The sequence below is a fragment of the Lacerta agilis genome, chromosome 3 (assembly GCF_009819535.1).
Source record: "Lacerta agilis isolate rLacAgi1 chromosome 3, rLacAgi1.pri, whole genome shotgun sequence".
Classification (NCBI taxonomy): domain Eukaryota; kingdom Metazoa; phylum Chordata; class Lepidosauria; order Squamata; family Lacertidae; genus Lacerta; species Lacerta agilis.
Window position 1 is genome coordinate 52,291,487 of NC_046314.1, and position 27,441 is coordinate 52,318,927.

At 42.0% G+C, this 27,441-nt stretch overlaps 1 non-coding gene across 1 annotated transcript; it reads left to right on the top strand.

Annotated features, from left to right (window-relative positions):
- Positions 1-21,775: 21,775 nt before the first annotated feature.
- Positions 21,776-21,879, top strand: LOC117044835. The gene has a single exon (XR_004426363.1). It is a non-coding gene; the product is annotated as a U6 spliceosomal RNA (small nuclear RNA).
- The last annotated feature ends 5,562 nt before the right edge of the window (positions 21,880-27,441 follow it).

Below are 27,441 nucleotides of genomic sequence, written 5' to 3' on the forward strand. Positions count from 1 at the left end.
GTCCTAACTCCATCCCTAAACCTAGCCTTTTCTTTGTAGATATAGTTGAATTGCTACATACACATGTTTACGACTGGTTTGTAATTGGAAGATATCCAGAAGAGAAGTAAGCATGTTAGCTGTACAATGTGGAAGTATTTAGCAAGTCCAAAGTAGGAAGGGAACTGGATTATAAGAAGCCAGCTGAAAGGCTGATTTTACTGAATCGCATTTTAGAACTTTTTATTCATACTTGTTTCAGCTTCTTGTGATTGACAATAAAGCCATGGTGCAAAAACATCAAATGCCTATTGATGTTTACAAAAATAAGCCCTTATTTCACCCTACCTCTCATTGCTCTTTCTCATCCTTTTGTCTCATGGGCACAAGCCTCTCCACCCATTCATTCTTTATCCACGATTCAGGCAGGGCTTGTGGATACTTGAGCACTGCAGAAGAGAAACTGCAGGCTTTAGTTTATTAATCTTTCCCTCCAGCTGTTCAGCTCAGCAGGCGCTGTGCAACCGTGGCTTGCTGAGCATATGAGAGTCAGCAGGAGGTGCTGGTGCAGAGGGCAGGGGACATGTTCAGTGGGGCTCCCAGGGATCTCAATAAAGCCAGGATATCTGGGATAATTCACAATGACTTCTGATGCACAAAAGTACTATAGTAGTGGGCGCGGAGGGGAGGAACACATACTAAGTAATTAAACAACTAAAACGCTGAGCACACTCAGGACAAATTTAAACATGTTTCAGTTCCATTTCCTATTGGAAATCAGGGGGACTTAAAAGCACCTGACTTTGGCCGGATTGTGTTCATTTTCAAAAACACACAAACTATAATACAAGGAGAAGCACACAGAAGTTCTCTAAGCAATGTTTTGAAGGGGAAAACTTGCACAAGGGTTCCCCAAGCAGGGCCCTTAGTTTTTTGTCCTAGAAGAAAGAACATGACAAATCAAACTAGAAATGACTTAGAATGCTGGCAACAATCCTGTTACCATGGTGGTGAGTGCCACAACCCCATAGTCACCTTTGACTGGCACTCATCTCGCTTCAGGCCGAGGGAGCCAGCGTTTGTCCACAGACAGCTTTCTGGGTCATGTGGCCAGCATGACTAAACTGCTTCTGGTGCAATGGAACACCATGATGGAAAGCAGAGCACACAGAAATGCTGCTTACCTTCCCACCACAGTGGTACCTATATATCTACTTGCTCTGGTGTGCTTTCTAACTGCTAGGTTGGCAGGTGCTGGGACACAGCAATGGGAGCTTACCTCGTTGTGTGGATTCGAACCTCCAACCTTCCTATCAGCAAGCCCAAGAGGCTCATTGGTTTAGACCACAGCACCACCCGCTCCCCTGACCTACACATTACTGGCTATGGGGTCCTACCACATCTGTAGGGCAGACGGGGGCAAGTTTCTCCTCATTCCATTTATTTATTGTGCATTCCACTGCTCCTGCCTAGGAGATGAATTTCAAATTTGGAGAACTTTTAACATTAATTCTGGATTTGAAAAAATGAAGGCAATCCCACCTTGTCATTTCCTTTAGTTCATTTGCATCACTCTGTCCCTCCCTGCATTACATTTGTGCACACATACATTGCTCAGCCACTCAAGGTGGTGAAGAAGGTTTTTACCCTTCCCCATTTTGTGAGGTAGGTTAGGATGAGAGGCAGTGACTGGCCCAACGTCACCCAGTGCACTCCATGACCAGGTAGGGAGTCCATTTATGAATTATTTGGTTCCAGTTATGAATTGCTTTCCATAGCACACAACAATTTCACAGTAAGAGACATTAACAATTAAAACAATTAAATACAATTCCATACATAAAAACAATTTCACATATAAAAACAATTCCAAATTGTGTCTGCTCTGGGATAAAGGTCTCAATTATAAAGGCTTGATGAAAAAGAAAGATCTTCAATAGGTGCTGAGAAGAGAACAGAGATGGCACCTGTTTGATGCATATTGGGAAGGAATTCCACCAGGGGCAGGGGCCACCACAATAAAGGCCCAGTTTCTATACTGCACACAATGGACCTCCTGATACAATGGAGTCCCTTTGCAGAGCGCAGCAATAGATTGGGTATATAAGACATGAGATAATATGTTTGGTATCTGGCCCAAGCTGTACAGCATCTGATGAGAAATCTGGATGAGATATTAGGCAATGGCTGCAGACCAAGAATGGCACCTGTATTGCCTTCAGGGGACAGGAGGTGACCATCAGATACATATCAGTCCTGAGTAAATGAACTGTGAAAGTTTCCAATTCCAGCCTACCACCAGTTGGTGTTTTTTATGGCTGCTTATTTATTTTCTCTGCTCCCTGTGGTGTGCCATTAAGGGACAGCAAGAGGGAGCAGTCTCCCTGCCAGTGCTTCAGACTACTTGTGATTTATTCCTTCAGAGCACCTATATTTATGTTGAGTTCCTGGGCTCTTTCCCTGCGTACTGAGTAAGTGTGCCTAAGGCACAAATCATTGGACTTCAGAAAAGGGGGTGCTGAAAAAACAGCTTGTCTTGGATCACCATCGCTGTACTTCAGCATGATGCATTATAAAAAGGGAAATAAATAATCACAATTTATGCTCTTGAAATATCTTGCTTTTTAAAAGCTTCACTTTGAGAGTGTACTTTGAGACCTTGCTTAATGCTGTCCTGCCCCATTGCCCTCTGTCTTTACCCCTCCCCTGGCCTCCTGAAATCCTGCTCCAGTACATATACCTACAATTAAATCGACAGCTGGCAAATTATGTAACTATCATGGGTTCCGTAAAAGAATCCTGAGAATTGCAAATTGGCAAGAATATTGCCTTTTAGGGGGAAGACAGATGCAATATAACATTTCTCTTCTCCCAGGCATTTGGCTAAGTAAACAATCTATGGCCTTTTAAAGTTTGTGTGCTGTGGGGGTATTGAGGGTTGCTTGATTGTTGTTGTTTTGCTATTATGGTATGTAATTTTGTGTTTTTATATTGTAAACTGCCCTGTGATCTTTGTATGAACGGTGGTATAGAAATGTAATACATAATAATAATATAAAAAGATGACTGTAGCACAGCTGAGCTGTCAGGTGAGAATACAGTCTAATCAAATGCTACTTGAAGGCTGCAGACCTTGCTCTCCCTGCCTGCTTCCTTCCTTGCTATCCTTTACCACCTCTGGCTTGGGAAAGTTAACAAAGTGCCCCACAGCTGGGTGCCTGTGATGAAAGCTTCTCACCTCAGATACTCGGCTGCAGGCTGCTTTGTTATGTTTCCTGAGCCAGAACAGGAGGAGGAGGAGGCAGTCAATAGTGGGTGAGCAAGAGGGTAAACGGATGGGGAGTGGTGGAGAGTTCATTAGTTTGCTCATTTCACAGCTCAGTTGTGCAGGAGGTCACAAGAACGTGCTGAGAGTCATTGGTTGTATCTGTCTTCACCCTTTAGAGATCTTTAGCCTGGCCCTTTCCTCACAGAATTACGGCTTCTAAGGGTCTTTTGGGACAGGGAATGACTATTCAGAATGCAATCTTATGCATAAAAAGGTAAAGGGACCCCTGACCATTAGGTCCAGTAGTGGACGACTCTGGGGTTGCGGCGCTCATCTCACTTTACTGGCCGAGGGAGCCAGCGTACAGCTTCCAGGTCATGTGGCCAGCATGACTAAGCCGCTTCTGGCGAACCAGAGCAGCGCATGGAAATGCCATTTACCTTCCCACCAGAGCGGCACCTATTTATCTACTTGCACTTTGTTGTGCTTTCGAACTGCTAGGTCGGCAGGAGCAGGGACCGAGCAAAATCGCCAACCTTCTGATTGGCAAGCCCTAGGCTCTGTGGTTTAATCCACAGCGCCACCCACATCCCTACAGCGCCACCCAAGTCCCTAATTTTATGCATATCCACTCTGTAAGTCCAACAGCGTTCCAAGGACCTTACTCTCAGGCAACTGGGTATAGAATTGTTACCTTGGTTTGTGGTGATTTAACCACACCACTTGTGTACCACACAAATCCCTTGCTCTGTGTTGATTGGAGTTTGAGGCGCGCGCGCACACACACACACACACACACACACACACACACCATTAATCAAATATTTATAATAGTTCTGTTTTACTACTTTCCAGTCTGCTCCCCTTTCTGACCAATCCAGGCACCTTGTAAGCTTTCTCAAACCATGAATGATACATTCTCATTTTTGCATTCACCATATTCTAAATCTGCTTTATTTGAGGCTTGGCAACAATTTTAAATCAAGCACAGTAGCAAGCAGTGGTGAACTGATGAAGACATAGTGCCTGCTTTCAAACTTTGCCTGAGTCAAGCTGATGTGATCTCAGGTGGGGGAGAACCTGAGTTAAGCTGACACGAAATTCAGAATGGTGCTAAAGCAGCACCATTTCTGCTTAGGAATTGTTTTCCCTCAATTTTTCTTCCTGTAGGCCCAATGGAGCCAACTGATATTTGATTTTTTTCTGGTGTACTGGATACTTAGCATCTAACTAGTTCCATTTAAATAATAGATTGCACTTTCAGCAGTGACTAGAGGAGGAATGACTGCTGGGAGGATTATAGAGAGGAGAAACACCATGGTGCATCTGCGCAGCACAACTGGAGACCTTCATATGTCCCAGCTGCAACCAAACATATCTCTCCCACATTGGTCTCCACAGCACTGCAACCTTCAAACAGTTTAACTTCATCTCCAAAGGCTCACTCCTCCATTGTCTCCTGAGACAGATGGATGCCAACAAACCAACTTTCAGAGTACTATTACAGTTCTGGTTATTAATTAGTAGCAGCTGGTAGCCCCTGGATCTGGTGGGATGGCCTGTGGTCAAGAAGGTCATGCAGGCAGGGTCAGTAAGGTCACATGGGTGGCACCAAGGAGGTAACATGGCGAGACAAGTTGTCCTGGCTTTCTCTCCATCTTCATCCCATGCAAAGAAGTACCCAGTGTGGTACCCTCCATCTTTCACTGAACTATAACCTCATCATCCTTGACCACTGATGATGTGGGTTTGATGGAAGTTGGAGTCTTGGCTACTCTTGTTTTAGAATGTCTGTCTTCACCCTTAGCCATTTATGACATCATTTTATTCAATTTATTTTTGTTCCAGACATATTTATTCATGTATTTATAGTTTGTAGTATACCAGCGTTGGAATTTTTAGATATTGTATTTGTTTCTTCTATATCAGTGGTGGGGAATCTGTGGCAATCAAGAGGATGTTGGATTCCCACTCAAATAGTCTCTAACCATTGGCCATGCTGGCTGGGATGCCACAGGTTTCCCATCCATGTTCTAGATAAACATGTATGATCAACTTCTGGTTGATCCTGACAGCATGAAATCAAGATAGTATTGATCTAATATACTACTCCTTAGAAACTAGAAAACAGATTTCAATAATATCACATTTGTGTATGGTATTGTTAGTTATTTAGGACACATAGCACACCAAATAACTATTTCTGCATTCACAATACGATATATAAACCAGATGTATTTTTTACTGTAGTGTAGCTACTTTACATTTGATGAAAAGCAAATAATGAATCCCTTGGTTAAATTCACATAAAATATAAAATTTATATAGCCCAAGAATTGTCATTCAAAACGTCTAATAGAAAACAATAAAAATTTAATTGGCACAAGTAATGATTTGAGCAGCACAGTTGATGCATATTAGGCAGTAACAGATACAGAAAAGAATTTAGGAAGCAATTATTCATGCTGGGAGTAATAAGTGTATGAAATGGCACACCAGGCATAACCGTTCAAGCAAAAGACAAGGAGAGGAAGGAAGAGCATCAGAATGAGCCTTAGCTATCTGCCTGTGTCAGTGAACACTAAAAAAAAAGGGCAGGTCCTAAAAGAATGTGTCAGCTCTCCTTATTCTCTCTGAGAGATGTGTCTCTGTGTTTGCTGTCTCTCTTGTGTTTGATGTGTATCACAGTTTAATGATTGCTTCAATAATCCCAATCATATAGGGCAAATAATACAGATTTATCTTCCTCCTCCTCATTTTCTTCTCCTTCTTTGAAGATACATTATCACTTGGTGAGCGTACAAATGACAGGGATTTGGGTTGGCAGGAACTTATTTGTATTTATTTGTTGCATTCCTATCTCATCTTTTTCTCCACTTTGCTCATGGTGCACCCCGGTTGATTTAATCCCCGCAACAAGCCTGTGAGGTAGGTTAGGCTGAGAGGCAGCGACTGGCCCAAGGCCACCCAGTGAGCTGCATGGCCAAGCAGGAGATTAGAACCCTGGTCTCCCAGGTCCTAGTTTGACACTCTAACCACCCTAACCACAAGAGGTTGTAAGTGACTCGAGGTGACGGATATATATGACGTCTATGTGTGAGAGAGATCAAATGCGGGAGAAGCTTCCTGATATAGAATAGAATGTCCCTATTTTCATCTGGGAAATGTTGGAGGGTATGTCCTCATGCAAAACCTGTATAAACCACCTATTCCCCATCACAGAAAGTGGGGCAAATCAGCAGCTCGTTCTGCTGCCAACCTGCTGCCACAATGCTGCTTGGAAACCACAATGCTGGTTTCTTTTGGATTAGCAGTTAAAAGAGAGAGAGAGAGAGAGAGAGAGAGAAAAGGCTGATCTTGTTGGCTGATCTTAATGGACTGGAAGATTTGTATGAAAGAGGGCATCCGGGGACCCTGTGAGCATGTAGGATGCTGGTTGTTTTCCTGGAGATATGAGGTGGGAGCAGTGGACTTTGGCGGTCTCTTAGATTGTTTAAACTGTGCCTCCACTCATCCTCAACCTGTGTGTATGTTAGGCGTCTGCATCAGTTCTGGGTGGAGCCTGAATTATGATGCTAATAGACGTAATTCATGTGAGATTTTCAGATTGTGTCATTAATAAGGCCCCTCAAGTAAGATCAGGGATTGCCTAAACTCCTGAGTTGCTCTATGGGTTCAATATGGTATTTAATCATTTAAATAAACCAACAGCTGTCTATTTATTTATTTTTTTAAAGTGTCTCCAAGCTCACTGGGGAAACACTCTGATCTTGTGGGGTGTGGTTGGAGAGGTAGGTGGTGGAGAGATGGGGGATGTTTCATTTACTTGGACAGGTCTGGGTTTTAATCACAGTGAATTATTTCCTCAGGACATTCCAATCACAGTGATTTTGGGGAGGGATGTTGCAATAAAGTAGAACCTTTGATTTTGATTTAAAAAAAAAAAGACGAGGCCTTGCCTTGGGCTGGACTTTGTCTATAGGTCTGCTGAAACTTGCAACTGTAATTTTAAGAAGGAAAGAAGAATTGCAGGTTATGCAAACCAATTTGTCAAACTAAATACAGTTGTGGATTTGTCACTGTCAACAGGATTGCAAAACACCGCCATCATTATTTCGGCAAGTGTTGTGTCTTTAACCTACAGTGGCAGGAATATGCCTGTTAAGTCACTTAGCTAGCATTATACTATATTAGTGCAAATCAATCCCTATTTATCCTTAATGCCTTCTCCAATACTTTTACATTCAGTCAAGAAAAAAATGTTTGTTTGGCCTGTGTCAGAGATCTATAATGGAATCTTGTGCTTTTATTCAATCAATGAAAATGACAAAGATACGAAAAGCAATTCAAGATCTAGCCTGCTTTTGAGATAGCGCCTAGCCCTTAATATGTAACGCCATAAAGAAGGGATGTGAACATGGCAGGAAGCGACTACCAGTCATGGTGTCTCTATGCTACCTCCTGTAGCCCTCTCCAAGACAGGATGCTTTTGAATGCCAGGAGCTGGAGAACATGAGCAGGACAGAGTTATTGAGCTCGTATCCTGCTCCTCATAAGCTGGCAAAACCAAGGAGATGCTAGGTTCCTTGCAGTTCAGCAGCTTGTAGCACCATTTGTGACAAAATCTTTTTTAAAATAAAACCAATTATTAATTATTGTATGAATGAACTGTACTTTTAATATACCAGACATGATAACCCCATGGTTCTCCAAGATTTACAGCCCCACATGTCAGTGTTCTGTGATGTTCAGGTGGAGACAGAAGATCTGTGGAAGCATGCCATTGTTCCTTTAGAAATCACCAGGCTGTAGGATCTGTTGATGGATCTGTTTTACAAGACCTCTGTGTTGTTCTTCTCCTGGGTGCTTAATTCACGAAGCCTTTATTTATTTATTTATTTATTTATTTATTTATTTATTTATTTATTTATTTATTTATAGCATGGTAGATACTGCAAGTCACTGACAGGCCTAGCTTCTCCTCCTCGGGCAATGTGTGCAGGCTGTCATTCACTACCAGGTATAAATACTTGCTTGCACACAATTACTGACGGCTGGAGCTCCTGATTACCAGGTGCAGATGGGCAAAGCAGTTTACGGGGGAATTTGCACACTAATGATGCCTACGTCATGGTGCACTGAGCAGAGAAAACTTGACAGTCAGCACTTTCATCATGACACAAAAGACTTGGGCAGCCATCCCCCACCCCTTCTCCGTTTTAGCTAGCTAATTAATTGGGGCCACAGAGAGTGAACGAATCTAAAGCTAAGGCTCAGCCTCGTTTTCCATAAACAAACTCAGTAAAAAGGGCAGTCCACCAAACAAAGTTTCCTGGAATTAACCATGTAAATGTTGTATAATGAGTTTCTCTCTGCCTGCCCTTCCATCTGCTTTCTGAAAGACTGTCCCTGTTTCCCCACAGATGTATTTACCTTTAGTATGGATTCTGACATCCACATTCCTCCCAGGCTATGTTGACTTTTGCACCTGTCCCATAATTCCCAGCCATAAGAAGAGCCCATTAGGTTATTCTCACAGTGGACAACCACATGCCTGTAGGAAACCCACAAGCAGGACCCAAACACAAAAACCCTCTCCCCTCCTGTGGTTTCCAGTGATTTGCATTCCCCTCACATTGAGCAAAATATTACTGCTTTGTGGGGGGGGTTGAACTAGGTGGCCCTCATGGTCCCTCCCAACTCTATGGTTCTCTATGAGCTTTTTCTCTCTGTTGGGAAAATTCCATTCCACCTTAAGTTGCAGAAGTGTGAGATTGTTACATGTCACATGTCTGTTTACATACCAGCACAGATTGCTGGGAACTTCCATTGTGTATAGCTTTTGTTTTTGAGACTCAGAGCAGACAGAGAGAGACGACATGTTTTCTTTATCCTGATTTATGAGTAATAAATCTGTAGCTTATTAGTATGTTTCCACAAGCCTCACGCCTATTCTGTTTGTGTCGTTGGCTCTGCAAATATAGTATTCTCAGGCTTTGAAGTCTGAGTCACTGATTTACATCGCACCAGAGATCGGGGGATTGTCATGGCTGGAAGGGCATGATCCAGCTGGGGGCTAGCCAGCTGGCCGTCCAACCCCCGGATACCGACACTCCCACCTCCCACCTGTCCCAGCACTTTCTCTGGGAAAACCCGCATATTACCTCTGAATCGGAGCAAATAGCAATCTGTGAAAAACTTGATTGCTGTTGGATCTTATTCAACAGCAAAGCACAGGTTTTTCTGTGGACAGTGCTGGGACAAATAGAAAAATGCTTGGACACGGAGCTTTAAAGTCCAGACCTGTGACTAGAAACACACTGTCGCGGGCCCTTCGCCCTGTACAGCCCACCCCCGGACGTTTTACGGTCTATGAGTGCTGCACCAACGACAAACAGTCCCCAGCTGCAGCCCTTCAGACTACTAGCTGGATCCTGCTTACTTCATTCACCACAGACGAGGATATTGTGAACTAAAAAGATGTTTATTGCGTACAAAGCTTGTGGTTGCTGATAAATAGAAGGTTGTTCGATAAGCTTATAACAGTTGTCCTATACCGGCCTAATACCTCTAAATGTTACCGGCCTAATACCTCTAATAGTTAACTAAATATCAATAACAACACGTTTCACAATCTCTTTATCCTCTCTGCTAACATCCACCTAAGACTCTAAACTCCCAGCTCTAACTCTTGACTCACACTTCAACTTCAACTCCCCGCACTTAACTCTAACTCCTCCTGCCCACACTTCAACTGCCTTACTGTCCACTGGGAGGGGTGTTTTATACCCAGGCTAAGCCCGCCCCTGAGGGTTCTAACTGTCAGAAAAAATTAACCCCTACCTGGCATAGGGCTAGTTCTCCACACACACCACAAAGAATGTCTGGATGAGCCCTATGTCCAAGGCCACTGACCCTCGGGTTGCTGTTCCCATCAACAGTTCCAATTAGCAGTCCCAATTGCCACTATGTGTTGTTGCTACTCATGGGTTCCAGAACCATGTCCCAATAATCATTTTGAATCTTCTATATAAGCTAACAGCACACCCTCCCTGTCTACTGAAGCCAATTGAACTTTTAATAACTTCTTGTTTCTCTTTTCCAGCCGCGATGATTTTTGATTGCACTTTATGTGTGCAAACGGATGACTTTTCTTTTTGCCCCATTGAAGAATATAATTAATGCACCAGACATTTGTTCTTAATTTATTCAGTATGGTTAAAGACTCAAAAGTACCATCCAGCTGATAAGATAATGTTATGCATGCCTTTACACTTCAGCCTTCAAGTTGAAGTATTGCTGAGTTCCAGTGAGCATTGTGAGCGCTGAATGGAATGTGTAATCATTCCAGGGGGATTTTTTTAAAAAAAATAAAAAATTCCAAGTGGATTCTTATGCTGTTCTTGTGATTGTTATTCATTTGAGCAAATCATTGTTGCTTTGCTGCTTTATTAAGGCTGCTAATGTATGTCAGGACATCTGCCTCAAAAGCTGACAGATTCATGATGGATGCTGGCAAAGATTTTTTGTTGTTTTTGTAAAAATTGAGACGCTGGTATTCATTTCTTGATAAATTCTCCTGTGAATTTTGGCTTATAATTTGGCCTGCCAAATCCAATCCGGCTGCAACTTTTCACATTGAAGCCTCCCTTTCCCAGGTCTTCATCCAAATGCCTTTGCCTCTTAACCCCCTTTAAAGTAGGCTGACCTGACAGTTCCAGAGAAAAATGGGAGGAGGGAGGAAAAGAAGGGTGACCATTTTTATTTATTTATATTTTTTGCAGTGGTGTCTGCTTTTCAACTGAATAATGGGGTGGTTATGGTAATGGCGGCCCCTTTGAGTAGAAAGGCCTCTGAGCAACTTCAGACGGTGTGTTGCTGTTAAGAGTTAAAATCCAGCAAGGGGGAGAAGGAAATGAGTTTGAGGGTAAACCAAGTATAAACAGAGCTTCCTCATCTTTAAAGAGAGAGAGAGAGAGAGAGAGAGAGAGAGAGAGAGAGAGGTTTTAACTAAGAGGTGACAAAGTTATGCTTTGCACATGAAACTTAAATTCAAACTTCTTTATGTAAAACTTGGAATCATTGAGGGAAAACACCTTTTGTGACCCTTCTTAAAAAAATAAGATTTTTTTCTTACAACAGTAGCTACTTCATCCTGACACATGCCATCAGAAAAACAGCAGTAGATATTATGCTTTTTTGTTTAAGATTCACAGCAGATAGAGACTTAGTATCTTGATTACATTTGCCTTGATTATGTCTGTGTACTGTGGAAGTTGTTGGGTTAACTGTCACATTTCCCCCATTATTAATGAGAAACTTTGGCTGCCATACAACCTTTCTTGGGAAAGAGGGCCAGTGGCTCCCCATACCTGGACCATGGATGGATCTAATGGTCCAACTCGGTAAAAGGCAGCTTCCTATGTTCCTGTGAAATATTCCCATTCATGTAGGAGAAACCACAATTTTGATTGAGTTCTCCTCTTTTATTATTATTATACTGCTCTGCTCAAAGAAGTAGACCTCCTGCATGAATAGCTTATTCATGAGGATTTGCCAGTTGCAACGATGTTTGCACCGGCTCATATTCAGTATATTTGTAGGGTTTCTCTCTGTCTCACTCTCTCCTGTGACCTTCTCTCTCAGTATCTGATCATGCTCACTTTGCCATGAAAAACATTGAATATGTGTAGGGAAGAAGGAAACATCAAGAGCAGAGTGGTTGGAGAAGTTGGTTCTAAGCAGTGCATTAAAGTGGAAAAGATCATCAGCAACATTTAGTGAGTGCCAGTCACACCCAAACCCTAAAACTTGTGGGATTTCATACACAGTACTAAAAATAAGCTTAGGCCTTTGAAAAGGAATTGTTACTTGTTTGCATACATGAATGTTGTTAATGGAAGTTCTATAATGCTGCCATTATGCTCAAGTTACAGATATGAGATGTAGAAAAATAAAACCAAAGCCTCCAATCCTGATTAACTATACAGTCCCACGGTAGCAAGTCCCGCTGCATCCAATGGGGCTTAGAGTAGGCCCATTGAATTCAATAGATGACTTTGTGCTCGCTGATTACTCATTATCAAGTATTTTTATAGGATGGTTGACCAGAGATTCTTTTAAACTGGCCCTTAATTTAGAAGAGAACTGAGATGAGAGCCAGCCTCATCATTTGTGAATGCTGAGAATTCAGCCTCTGAAATGAAACAAAGTTTTCATTAAAACAGACGAGAAGCCAGAATAACTGAAGCAGCAAATAAAAGAAGAGAGTGGGGGGAAAGTATTGATTGTTATGCTGAAGTAAAAAAGAAAACTGTGCATAAAATGTGATAACTTAACAAAACAGATTAAGATGGAACAGAGCAAATGGTTTATGGGCTACTAGCTGCAGTAGATCATACAATTTGGGAATTGAGGCTTTGTAATGGTAATGGATTTAGAGGGAACATTTGGTTATTACTATTGATGTAGCATATCTTTTCGAATAATTGCTTTACAGTTCTTAATTATTTCATTTTCAAAAAAGTATTGGGAGGCAGTTCGTTAAGAGGGTAATCCTAGAGTTACTGGAAGAACCGCAGTGTCAGACAGGGATATCTGATCTCAGAAGAGCTTACCTTTCTAATGCTATTGACACCTCCAAAGCATTGGTCCAGCTGGTGTCAGAACTCCGATATTGGAAATGCCAAAAGAGGGAATTCTGGGGTGTGTGTGTGTGTGTGCTGAGGCTTGCCAGGAAGTAGATGGTCTCTAAAAGATCCTAAGTCCTCATAGTCCTCTGGCATGCCCCTAAACCAGAAGAAAAATTAGGCATGCTTTCTAAATTTCTCAACTCTCTTTCCCTCACATTGTTTCCAATGTGAAAGAAAACAGAGGGAAATGGTTTTTTGAGGGTTTCTTTAAGGTTGGAAATGGCTGGAGGAACGCAGATGACAGTAGCCTGGAAACCAGCCCATAGCCACCTATTGCACCTATGTTTAGTGGAAGCTAGATTTTGGTCTTTCTCCCTGTCCACAGGACTACACTGAAGCAGTGATTTAATTATGTAAGTATTGCATAAGAAGAGTTCTCCGGTTCAGACCAAAGGCCCGCCTAGTCTAGCATCCTGTTCTCAGAGTGGTCAACCAGATGCTTTTGGTAAGCCCACAAGCAAGATATGAGCACAAGAGCAGTGTCATCCCTAACAACTACTATTTAGAGGCATGCTGTCTCTACTACTAGAAGTAGCATGCAGCCTATAAGGGAGTATTAGCTCATTGGTTTGGTACATAATGACTCATAAGCTAATTCTTCTTGTTGCTTTTTAAATTACAGTTATTATAGTTTCATTGTGTTGAGTAAGCATTTATTTTATATTTTGTATTGATCTGCTATCTTCTGCTGGTGATGTATCCTTTTTTAAATTGCTGCTTGCTAAAGCCACAATGAATAAAATAAGTGACATCAGTTGTGTCCAATGAAAGCAAGAGGTGCTATAACCATAAGATAAGACCAAAGGCCTATCTTAATTCAGCAACCAATATCAGAGTTAACAAGGTAAGGGGGAAGTGTTTGTTTTTTTTAACAAAAGGGTAATGACCATATTTGTAAACATTCCGATAATAAACCCTTAAAGGCCAAATCCTCTGTAGTGCATTTCAAACACACATCAAATGTGTTTTGACACAAAGGTCATCATCAGTGGCCTAATATAGCATCACAGAAACTGGGTGTGACAGATCTGTAAAAATAAAAGAGAAACATTGATAGGTCAGCACTTCTAGAATTAAAAACACACACATTATGTGCCAAACAGTTGAATCCACCATCATGCAAGAAACTGTAGAGGAAAATAGAAAGAGATGTCTAAGAACTGGAAAGATATTAGAAATTTGTCAAAAGATCAATAAGCTAAACTAATGGCATTTGGGTGCCTTGGCAAGGTACAAAACTTGATTTCCTACCTGAATTACAAACTGGAGCCTTTGCACAAAAGCTTCCAGACTACAGTTGCCTGAATCCATTAATCTTTGATGAGCTAATTGTCTGCCTAAAACTTAGCCCCACACTTCAGCTAACCACTGAACCTCATTAGATCAAAACCACTCCACATACCAGCTATGGTAGCTTTCATTGTTGCTAACAAATACATGTCAATATTTTTATATCAGCAGACAAAGTAGCCTTTTCCAAGTTATTTTTATTTATGTACTTATTTATAAGAAGTGAAGTGTGTAATAGAAATAAAGACATACACCATGGTTCAAAAACAAATCTTGAAAACATCAAGTTGCACAATTTCAGAACACATTACAAAATGACTGAATCCTACTCAAGGAAGGTCTAGAGGGCACTAGGTTGGGGAAGCATGGCTTGACAATATATGAAAAGTTTTATACACAGGTACTGTTTGAAAGAAGAACAAACACTTTGGAATAAAAGCTGTCATTTTTAATGCATTTATCCTACCTAACCATGGAAGATTTAATTACTTCCATTGTTAAGAAAGCTTGTCAAGTATTTTCAGATGATTATGCCTCACTAAACCAGTGGTGTCAAAAGTGAGTCTGACATCCAAATGCTTCCATGCGCCCTGGATCCAATTATAGGAACATTTCTCAGAAATATGTTGCTTAACCTGAAATGAAACATATATTACTAATATAATTTTTAATTGGTTATAATTAATCATTAAGCTGGATACAGAACGATGCTCTGTTTTTGCACAGGTAGATTTTGTTGCCAAGGGAGCACATTTCTTTGCCACCCTGCGTGTTTCTCTAGCACCTTGACTCAAGTTTCTATTTTGTCTGAAAAAGTGATCTAGTGGAGGACTGGTCACAAAGGGCAAGCAAGCAGCAAGGTTACATTGGCTGTTCTCTAGGACCATGGACCATGGGAGTAGTTTCCACTTCAGTTCATCAGACAAAGAATGCAAACAAGCCTTCCTCTCCACTGGTTGCAATCTAATTAAGCTGTATGACATAGCTATTGACAGGCTTCCTAGAGCCCTAAGGAGCAAAAGCATCATACAGGAAGCGCTGTGTAACCTTCACATTGAATGCATTAGAACCCATTAAGGTTAGGGACCCACATCCTGAAGGATCCTGAAGGATGCAAAAACCACAAACTTTTGCACTCACATCCCATAATGGGCTAAGGAAAAAACCCACTGGCATCCCATTCCCTTCATTTCTCATTCCTTTTGTTCACCAAGCAGAGGACAATGGCAGTCTTCCTAAAAATATAAGAATGTAAAAAGAGGCTGTTGGATCAGGCCAGTGACATATAGCCCAGCATCCTGTTCTTACAGTGGCCAACCAGATGCCTGTGGGAAACCCATAAGCAGGACCCGAGCATGAGAGGTCGAGTTAGGGAAACGTGATCAGTTTGGTCAGACTGGGCATGGAGTCTTGCATGCAGAGAGGTGCAGGAGCACAGAATTTTGGCATTGGATGGGGTGCCGCTGAAATATGAGGCTCCTAAGATCCGCCACTGCAAGTACAAGAGCAATCTTCCCTCCCATGGTTTCCAGCAACTGATATTCAGAAGCATTTCTGCCTTTGACTGTGGAGGCAGAACAGAGCCATCAGGGCAAGTATTTGACAGCCTTGCACTCCTAGGAATTCCTCTCCCAGAAGTACTGCTTTGTTACACCAGACGTAAGTTCTTCCCCCACTCTGAAGTTCCTACTTGCCCTCCATAGGATTCCCTCTTCCCCTGAATTCAGTTAGGAAATTAGAAAGTGGCCCTATATGGAATCTGGCCATTGGCCAACCAAGTACAGGTGCCTCTCTCTGATGCTGAGAGAGCTGTCGCCATGGCACAGGAGGACAGGAACTGGAAGCCGCAAGAGATTCTTTACCACTGAGCAACAGCTCTTCCCCATAAGTCTCTCCACCCCGATTCCTTCACATTCCTTCTGTGCATTTGAAAATTCCCAGTTGGTGCCTGTTTGCACTCCTTTAATCCCTTCCTTCACTTTTTGGATGACAACAGATTTCTGGTTTCTTTTGAGCACATTCCTCTTTTTATTAGGTCATGCAGTCAGGGGCTGATGGAGTTCAACAACTTCTGGAAGGCCAAAGGCTCCCCACTGCTGATGCATACTATGCACATTTGGCTGTATATACATAGGGTCAGAGCAAACGACACACTTGAATGTGCTGAGGCTGCAGCCGGAGCCAGTAGGTGTGACCTCAGCCAGTCCTTCCCTGTGCCCTTGTACACAATTGAATAAGGTTCATATTATTACACAGCACCACTTCTGCATCAACAATCAGTCAGGCAGCAACAGGAGCACACTGCTACAGAAGAGCCCTGTAAGTCAGCTAAAGTTGCAGATATAGATTTTAATCCATTTGGAGTGGAGTTTTTCAAGTAACCATGTTAGATGGCAATCTATTTAGAATGCCCCACCTGATGCCATTGGATCTCCTATTGCTCATTGTCAAAATACCTTTCCACTAAAAAAACCAATGTGTTTGTCTATATTAATGTCCCTGTACTTTGTGCATAGCCACATAAGTTCTTAGTGTTGCGTTTTCGAATACACCAAGGGGATTAAGCTTGCAGTTACATCTTGCTAGTCTCATCAGGACTGAGGCATGCATTGCCAAGTACCATAAAAATGTCCCACTGTCCCTAACTCGCTTTTAATACAGAAGCATGACTTTGTTATTTTCCTTATTACAGCTTTGATCTTAATTTGCTATGCTTTGGCAAGCTTTTCCGAGCTAGTGTGTGTGTGTGTGTGTGTGTGTGTGTGTGTGTGTGTTTGTTTAGGAAAATATAAGTCTCTTTAGGAGGGTGAAAGGTTGTTTTCTGCTGCTCCAGAGAAGAGGACACGGAGCAATGGATTCAAACTACAAGAAAGAAGATTCCACCTAAACATTAGGAAGAACTTCCTGACAGTGAGAGCTGTTCGGCAGTGGAATTTGCTGCCAAGGAGTGTGGTGGAGTCTCCTTCTTTGGAGGTCTTTAAGCGGAGGCTTGACAGCCATCTGTCAGGAATGCTTTGATGGTGTTTCCTGCTTGACAGGGGGTTGGACTGGATGGCCCTTGTGGTCTCTTCCAACTCTATGATTCTATGATTCTAGGAAAGGTAACCATTGAGACTTGCTTTTCTTGATGTTGGATATCTAGAAAGAAGGGACTGCTAGTGTGCAAACTGCAGAAGGAAGAAGGAATCACTCCCTTTCCCTAAGCAGGAAATGTGGGGTTCAAAGGGAAATGACACTATTGTTTTCCATTGTTTAACACTAGGATGCTGCTAGGCACAGAAGAAATCAAGAGCAAGATGTATTATTGGCCCAGAATGCATTTGAAAAGAAGGAACTACAGCAGCATGAATTTCTTCCTAGCCACCAATCCTTGAGATCTCAGGGGAAGGACATCCTAATCAAGTACTGTAGTAAAACATTCTCTACCGTGACCAGGAGACACAAGTGAGCAAACTGAAAAGGAATAACTCAACCAAATAATGCAAAACATCCAAGGAAATGGTTTGGATTACAAGTGCACATTTTGGGATGGAGGAATGCTTATGGTGGCAATCCTATAGCTGTCTACCTGAGAGGGATTACTATTAAGCAGACATGCTTAGGTTTGTGATACAAGTTGCTGATCTGGAATTTTGTCCAGTGTTCCTTCTCTTTATTTGTTCAGTGCTGCTTTTTTCCATTTATTCTATTTAATGTGAGACGTTCAATGATTTTCAAAGTTCTGGCCAGTTTATATGTAATGCAGGTACCTGTGGCCAGGTAGCAGTCACACAAATGAGCCATTTGTGAGAACTGGCTCCTCCACAAAAATGGCTGCATGTGTAACAATGATTGCATGGGGTTGTCCAAAATATTGTTCTAAGATTCAGAGTTTGGATAGGAGAGGGTTAAGTGACCAAGTTTCCAGGCACAACTTTTGTTAGGATTAAAATTCCAAGTTATTCAACCCAGAATTAATGGTCTGCTTCTTGATACAGGATGGTGCTAGGAAAAGTTTATTTCAGAGATGAACTGCTAAGTTAATGCTGTGTGTGTGTGTGTGTGTGTGTGTGAGAGAGAGAGAGAGAGAGAGAGAGAGAGAGAGAGAGAGAGAGAGAGAGAGAGAGAGAGAAGGGACACCATTTCATTTGAAAGAGAAATAGAGAACTGTGCTGGAAGCTCTGGAAGCATGGTGTGGGAAAGCTCCCTTTCTCTTTGGAGATCAGATGTAGGACAGTAGCTTTTGCTGTCCATTGGGAGTGCTTAAACCATGCCTCTATCTATGCTCAACCTATATATTTGTGAATACTCAATTATTGCAAAACACCCAAAGCTTCAGTGGCCTCTTTCCAAAGAAACTCAAACCCCAGCAAGTGCCGCACCCCTGAAACTTTACATTGCCTGGAGAAGAGGGGAGAGTGTAACACCATCACATGAAAGGCTATCCTTGCAGCAAGGATTGTGAATGACCTTCTTTTTAAGCTGCTGTGAACATTACCCAAAATATGGTATCCACAGAGATATCCCTTGTATGGAGATGATTTCTCACAAGTGGTGCTTATGCATTAACATGGTCCAATCATTCACATTCTGTTCAGCAGCTCCTTCTTGGCATATGAATGGGCTTTCTGGTTGTTATTTATAGTGGCCTTCAACTCTAAGAAAGGTAAGATTTTTTTTCTGTAGGACGCGAAGAAAGGTAAATGTCTATGTAAGAAAAATGACCTACCGGTAAGCTAAGAAGAAGAGGAGGAGGAGGAGGAGGAGGAGGAAGAAGAAGAAGAAGAAGAAGAAGAAGAAGAAGAAGAAGAACCACCAGCTGGGTGGGCTTTGTACTTTCAGGCAACAGTATAAGAAGAGAGGGATATGTTTCTCTTCTAGGAGTTGTGAAGTGAAGGAAATGACAGTGCCTGTTTCCCCGAGCATTAGATCTGGGTCTTTGCAAATTCTGTGTTTCCATGAGGGTCTCTGCACTATGGAAGTGAATGGACAATTGAGCTGCAGGACCCATCACTGCCACTGATGCAATCAATGCTCTGAGATCTGCCCGACTATGAGAGCAATATTGGCACCAGCTTGTTCAATGTCATGATGTTCCTGATTTGGCAGTTAAAAATTACCTTGTAAACTTCCTTTCTACTTTCTGTTCACATCTGAGTGGCAGCTTTCATTAGAATTTGGTTGTCCTACTTTCCCTACGTCAGCATTCTGACTGTCTTTCTGTGTTCTATTCAAAGATTGCAGATTATATTTAAAATATGCTTTTTACTTTCATTTGTCCTGAGACTGGCTGACTTCTATGGCCCATGAGACTAAAGAAAGGGGGGGGGGTTACTTCCCCTTTTTATGATAGCTAACCAGCCAATCAAACTGGTTCTGCCAGTGTGGCGCACCGCCTGCTACTGATGGATCACATTCTAGTCTATTTTTTCCCGACCACTGCACCAGTTTCCACTTGTCTGAATGTGTATACAGTACAGTGAAAACCATGGAAGGGGAGAGATTACACCCAACCTGTGTGTGTTCTTTAAACTTTCTGCCTAAACATGTATTAACTATGTCTGGATATGCTCATAGCTCATAGCATATACTGCATATCCTCATGGCTGATAATGATGCACACAGAAGTGTGTGTGTTTACTTATTTGTGTGCATCTTGGTCTCCTGAGCACTTTCATCACTCTGTTCTTTAGACTCCCCTCATTAAATGCCGTTGCTGGTTTCCTGTCTGCTCCCAGAGCCACCATCAGCTCCTCGTCCTTATTTTCAAAGCTTTTGGTGGTTCTTGCATCTAGCAGCACCACTCTCAGTGATCCAAAGATCTCCACCTCCTTCAAAAGACTCTGCCCTTTCTCCCTTGCTGCTGCTGCTGCTGCTTGGAACTGCCTCTCTGAACACCTCTTTTACTTTCTTCAGATAGTTCTTCAAAATCCATATTTTCTTTGGCTCAGTTCCTTAGTTCTCCCACCCTACTGCAATTAAACCTGTAGCCATGCAGTACACATGTGTGGCTGAAACAATCACATATCCTTTCCTAGTTTATATTGCCTCCATTTTCCTTTTTCTTCCCTGCACCTTCTGGATCAAACACAAGGGAAGTCCGACATAGAGTGCATTGCAATAATCCAGGCTCGAAGTAACCGGTGCATCAGTTACTGTGGCCAAACTCTCTTGGTACAAGAATGGCTGTAGCTACCAAGCCAGTCACAGTTGGTCAAAGGCACTTCTAGCCACTCAGATTACCTGAGCCTCCAGAAGCATCCCCCAAACTGCACACCTGCTCCATCAGAGGGAGTGACAGATCCAGCCTACCCATGGCACTGGGTTAGGCACCTGCCTCAGGTGGCAGTAGTGGAAGAGGTGGCACTCTGCCTGCCCCACTGCTTCTGTCACTGAGAGGGAGGCATTCTGGCATGCAGTATAGCTGTTTGACTATCCCACCCCTGGGCAGAGAAGCCAAATGAGCGGAAACACTTGAAGGAGCACCCAAGCTCCCATGGAGTTTGGCGAGAACTAGGGCCTAGTGGCTGCAGAAGTGGGGAACAGCAGGCAGGGGCAAGAGGCACTAATTCCCATTTTTCCTCAGGTGTTGAAATGGGACAGACCATCCCTAGGGAGAGCAACTCAGTCCAGGGTAGGGAACTAACCAATTTCTCGCACACAGGAGCTACTCACTCACAGTGCTTCCACCTTGCCAGGATCCAAGCTCAGATTCCACCCCCCCCATGCATCTCACCACTGAGTACTGGCAGTGGCTCAGGGACTGCCTGGTTTTCAGATTCAGATGTTATGGAGAAGTAGAGCTGAGTGTCATCAGCATACGTGTTTTCGTATATAACAAAAATTCCATTTAAAAGTTGTTTAAAAAATCCAACTCATTGTCACACATGCTGCAATATGCACGTTCACACATTAGTCTTTTGATGTTCACAGAAGTATTATGACAAGAGGAAGCTATGATACCATCATATGAGATCAGTACTATGTTTATCATTACCAAAAGTTGTGATAATAGTGATGGAACTATAGTGTTGCTCTTAAATAGCGACTCTTTTACAAGATCTGGAAAATGCACACCCAATACAAAGATTAAATAAGTCACATTGCCATGGCTTTTTAAGTCAAGTATACTTGCTTCCTACATTAAATGCTGCTTAAAGTGTATATTCTTATTTGTTTGTTTTTAAATCCCCTGCAGTGTTCCTTGCATCACTTTTGAAAGCACCTAACCCTTTTACATTTATGCAAAAATATAACTGATTTAAAAATATAACAAAAAGCCCTTTCTACTTACAGAATAATAGAAAAACTAGTTAAATAACAACAACTTCAACATTTAATTTTTACTATGTGAAAAATGAGGCTGTGTAGTGTGCTGGTAGTAATTATCTTGTCTAATGTGACTCAGAGACTCCAGCAAATGGAAGATGCTTGGATCTTACTTGACTGTTCTGCTCATCATAGAATTACCTGCTCATCAAATGCCATTCAAATCATTATTATGTGGTCTACAAACCTACCATTTGATGTCTGGAAAATAGAATTTTTAAAATTATACAGATAGAATCCTTGCTTTGGCAGCGCACAAATGAAATTGGAACGATATAGAAAATGTTAGCAAGGCCCCTGTGAGGGGATAGCACACAAATTCATGAAGTATTCCAGATGGAGAGGTGGTAGGTAGATAGATAGATAGATAGATAGATAGATAGATAGATAGATAGATAGATAGATAGAAATATAGATGACAGACAGACAGACAGACACAAGCAAGCAAGCAAGCAAGCAAGCAAGCAAGCAAGCAAGCAAACAAACAAACAAACAAACAAACAGGCTTTATGAGAGATTACACAATATGCAACCTTCAAGGAGATTATATAGCATTTGGGATTATCTGTCTAATTCTGTTCTCTAAAATACACCATTATCGCCTCCATTTCACTGAATGTTGCTCATTCATTTCATTGCTGCTTCTGAGGGAGAAATGCCTCGAGTACACTACCTTTGACAGTTGATGAGCTTTCCAATTTTTTAATTGTATAAGTGAGGATTTGAACATAGCTCTGTAAATAAAAGCCAAATGACACAATAGAAGAGCTCCAGAGCTGGTACAGCTCCATTTCTATAACTCAAACACATGTCATATAATAACTTGGGGTGCGTGAATCCCCAGCACCACTCCACTTGTCCTTGCCCCACATACAAAGGTAATATTTGTCCTGTCCTTTTTTCCACGCAGCAAATCTTTTGTGTTTCTGTGCTGATCCTTGCACTCAGGTGCCTCTTTGACACTTTTATTACATAGGGGATCATGTTCAACACCCAGTTTCTTTTGTTACATTAAAATTATTAAGGTAGATACCCTGTGCCTTTTGTTAAGTGCATAGCTTGGTACATTCTCTTTTGTTGGGAAAATGGGCCTGGATTAGGCCATGTATAGATGATTTTTGTGCCATGGGAGCTCATGGTTAGAGATGGAAGGAGCAACATCAGAATAACATACACTATGTCATTAGATTCACTCCCCCCTTTCTGCAGAACAAAAAGCAACTCATTAATTTGCCATGAGAACTGCCACGTTCATTATGTGCCCGTGTCAGCAAACTATCCAAACAAGCACTGCATCTTCCTATTGATATTAAGTGGGTGAAATATAAGAATGTGCTTAACTGTTCCAGTGGACCCAACTTTTAGAACTGGGATGGAGGTGGTGGATAGGTTGGAAGATGAAATCTCCAAGTTTGGAAATCCAAAACCCCATTAGGAGCTGGGTCCAAACCTCGCTGAATTTGACACATGCCAAATTCTCAAGGGAGGCACAACAAAACTGCAACTCCTATGTGCCCAGATAAGAAAAGCTGCTGAGCATGCTCAGGTCAAGATCATGTAGTCAAGTGTAGGAGATGCCTGTAGTAGTGTCTCTTCTCCCTGCTTCTGGTCTTCCTGCCACTTTGCCAGGGTACGTAGGCTGGGGTCATGTCAGCTCAATCTGCTGTGAGTCAGTTTCCATGTTGTGCGTTGTTCCAAGCTTGCTCAGAAAAAGCTCAGAACGACATGAACCTTTCTTGGGATTTCTTCCAGAAATTCAGATTCAGATGAGGCGAGCTAGAGAAATAAGCATGCTACCGAAAAGTGCTTATGTTGAAATGATTAGGTCCTTGCTTTCTCCCATGAGCTTGTATCAAGCTAGGTGATCAGCATAAACTTTGATGCTAAAGTTGTTGACGTTGTTATTATTTATTTATTGATAGCAGCATCAAGTGTACAGGGCCATCTATACAACACTAAAGGACAGATACCTGCCCAGACCACTCTAAAATCCAATGCATATATTTTATGTTTCAGAGATATTGCCAGCATAGCAGTACTTCTTATTAAAATAACATGCATCAATTGCCCAGAAGGGTGTTTCTGCAAATAAAAAGGTTTGCCTGTTAGTTTGTGGATATTCTCTCAGTAGACTTATTTTAATTGGAGACAGTAGAATTATTTAAGGTTAATTTATAATGGCGCTACAGATGGAAAAGTACAATCAGCTGAAAACTGAATAGTAATTTTTGCATAACCTTGCAGCAGCAGAAGCTTTATGGGCTGCAATAAAACCCTCAATTTATATATATTTTAATTAGGTGGTAATGATAACAATACAAGACTTTGTTTATGAACTAGTCGGAAGGTCCTAATGAGCTGTGCATTTCTGATGGTGCAGAAAATGCGTGAGAGGATAATTCTCTGTTAAGTATGGAAGTAGTTCTACAATTGTAGTGTAAAGCTTCAAAATAATAATAAAAAAAAATTCGGAGACAATTACTTTCAACACTGCTCAGGAAGTTTATCCAGAGATGCTTTGCAGAATAACAAACAAAACGTTTGACAGAGGATTAGACACACATGCCCCATCCTGGATTCAGCTAGGTGATTGTTTGGCATTTCCTACTGGATTGTGAAGCATCTAAGCAATTACATGCTGAGAGTGGAATTCAGCATCACACTATGATGAATGTTCAATCCCATGTGCTGTACTGGGGTTTCTCCTGACACCCTCCCTCCCCCAACCCAATGCCAAGGGGATGCATGGGCATATAGGGAAGAAGAGTGGGGAAAGCCCCATTGCACAAGTGGAAGTACTTTTGTGGGGCTGCTGCTGATGGGTCACCTTAGGTGCCTCCTGCCCTATGTGTTGTACTCAACTGATTCCTACTCAGAGTAGACTCACTAAAATTAATGAACCTTTGTTAGTCGGCTCCATTAAGTTCAATGGGTCTACGCAGAATAGGACTAGCACTGAATATGTTTGGATCCTTGTTGGGGGGGAGCAAAGAGGGATGAACTCAACCCTCACTCCACACTTCTAAATAAGGTGACTGGCAATGTCAGAGATATCAGCAGGGTGAGACATACAGCCAGAGATGCACCTACATTGCACAATGAATTAATGATGCATGGAGCAGCTCATTTATTACTCAATACCTACATGAAAGGGAAGGACCAATTGGAGCTCCTCCGTGTGTATGTGTTTAGCACATACTGTTGGCAGGGGGCACATTTTGCAATCTGTGCATTGACCATGGCATGTATGTGACAATGTGCAAACCAGCCTTTAACCTATGCTGTGATGGCTGAGGCTGAGATGGGTGCAACCTAGGAAGCTAAATAAAAAAATCTAGAGCTGTCAGCAAATTAATGATTTTGAAATCAGTTAAACAGGCTCGTTTTAAGCAATCAATTAGAGTTGCTTTTCTGAGGCCCTCAGAGAAGGACAGCTTCCGTTAATAAGTTTGGACCAGACTAGATGAGTTGTTGGAGATCGTGATCGGATCTCACATCTCAATAAATTTATTTTAAAAGTGGTTTATGGTCTGCGTATGAATGGCTTCATGGGGTCACAAAGAGTCGGACACGACTGAACGACTGAACAACAACAACATGAATGGCTTAAGAACCACAGCAAAAAAAAATTGATGCTGTTTAAGTGAATCCTTGTTCAGTCACCCTAGTTCAATCACAGAGATCATCTGTAGGAACGTCACTGGTTTCCCCCAAATTTGGTGAGTATCATTTGACCTCAAGACAAAACCAAGCCTTAAGTATTATTGTCTCACACCTGTGGAATGCTCTTCCAATAGAGATTTGGCAGGCACCTTCAATATTATCTTTCAAACATTTTCTTTGCTGCCATACTTATGCAGATAATTAGGAAAATACATTTTTCTGCACTGGTCAGCTGGTGACCCATTTTAATTTGTATTTCCCCCCCTGTTACAATTGATGTGAGTCCCTTTAGTATTTTTATGAGATTGCATTATACAAATTATTTATAAGTAAATGAATAAAATAAATAGATTTTACTCATGTAACCCTGGCCCCCAAAGTCAAAGTTTGTTTCCTCTTATGGGGCAAATAATGCAAGCCCTGTTCAGCCTGTTCCATAAGGATCTAAGGAACGGAAGGATCCAAAATGAATCAATTGAAAGGTGCAACTCCATCTCCTTGGGGGTGAACCAGACTGGCTAGTCTTCTGTTGCCTACCCCTCTGCCATCTCTGCCTGCGGTGACACCTAAGTTGCTACATTGGTGCCTCATGTTTTGCCTACATTTATACACTTGCTCTACATGTGTCGCTCATTCAGTTCAAACATCTCCCTTCAGACCTTCTGCACAATGCATGAATGTCTGATGCTACAGCTGATGGGGGCAAGGACAATGTGGCAAAGCAAGCATGTTTCACCCTACTCTTCCCTGAATACTGGGCTAACATATTGTCTCATTTGGCTGTTGTGGTAAGTTTAGAGTGCTGGATCATTTCTTTTTCATCACTTTTCATACAAGGAGGATGCAGGTGGCATGCATGATTGGAATTCAGGAGTCCCAATTGGTTTATATAAGGAATTTAAATGTGCAATGGAAGCTTTAGTTGCCTAATTACACCAGTTAATTGATTAGTGCATGTAGGTTTAGTAAAGCCTCATTGCACTTATGGGGAGATGTGGTCTTTAAAATGTTTGTTACACATTTCAAAAGAATGCCTGCACAGCCTTCCCCAACCAGGAGTTCCCCTGATGTTTTGGAACTACAGCTCCCATTGCCCTTGACCAATAATAGAGGTTGAAGTCCAAAATATTGGCTAAAATAACTAACAATAAATAATTTGAAAATACGTTTTAAATGTGAGAATTTTTAAAAAAGTGTTTCAAAATGTAGTTTTTTTTAAAATGGAAAGTATGTTTTAGCGTAAGTAGTTAAATAAGCAGATTATAGAAATTGTGGATGAACACAGGATGGAATTGTTTGTTTATTCAGATTATCTGCAGTGTGACTGTGTGGAAACCTAGTTGTTAACCAGTCAGGTAAGGCCAATCATATCACATAAATTGAGGGGGCCTTTCAACCCACCCCTTTCTCTCCACCCCACACAAAAGGGTGGGCAGGGAGGGTTTCCTGATCCACTCCTTCTTAAAGGCTCACAACTATGAGCGGATGTCACAGGTTAGTACCAGACAACAAGGCCTGCAAATGCAGAAGATATAATTCCCCCCTGAGGAATACTGTAATCATGTATGGTCTAAAATAGGGGTGGCCAACTCCCAAGAGACTGCGATCTACTCACAGAGTTAAAAACTGGCAGTGGGGGTTCAGGTCAATGCACAAAACGTCAAAATGTTGACCTTTTTTTGGGAGGAGGAAGGCTCATTTTGGGGGGGTTCGGGTCAAAGTTGTTGAGTTTTTCAGGGAGGAGGTAAAATGTTGACCTTTTTTAGGGGGCCACAGATCTACCAGTGATCTGCCGCAGATGTCCAGTGATCTACCGGTAGATCATGATCTACCTGTTGGACATGCCTGGTCTAAAAGAAAGTTATTAACTATGAACCCATGAATTTGGCACCCCCTCCAAACCTATGTCAACATTTTGAGCTAGTGTGATGTCCCAATCTTAAAGTTTTGTGCTGTCACCCATGAGTCTGAAATTGATGTTGCCCAGACTGGTGTGGGGGGTGCTGTGGGGTGGCGTTCCTAGTGAGCACTCAAAAATCACCCTTGTCACACCTCTTCTGAACCTATGCCAAAGTTGGGAGCTGGAATTCAACAGCTTCTGAAGGGTGCCATGTTGTCTGCCCCTGGAATGGCCTGTGCCTGGATCATCCATCTAGTGGCTGGCTTCTGGGTCGGCACAACAACAGCTGGCTGTTTCTTGGATTGAAAGAAGAAGTTGTGAATTTAATCAATTTATTAGGA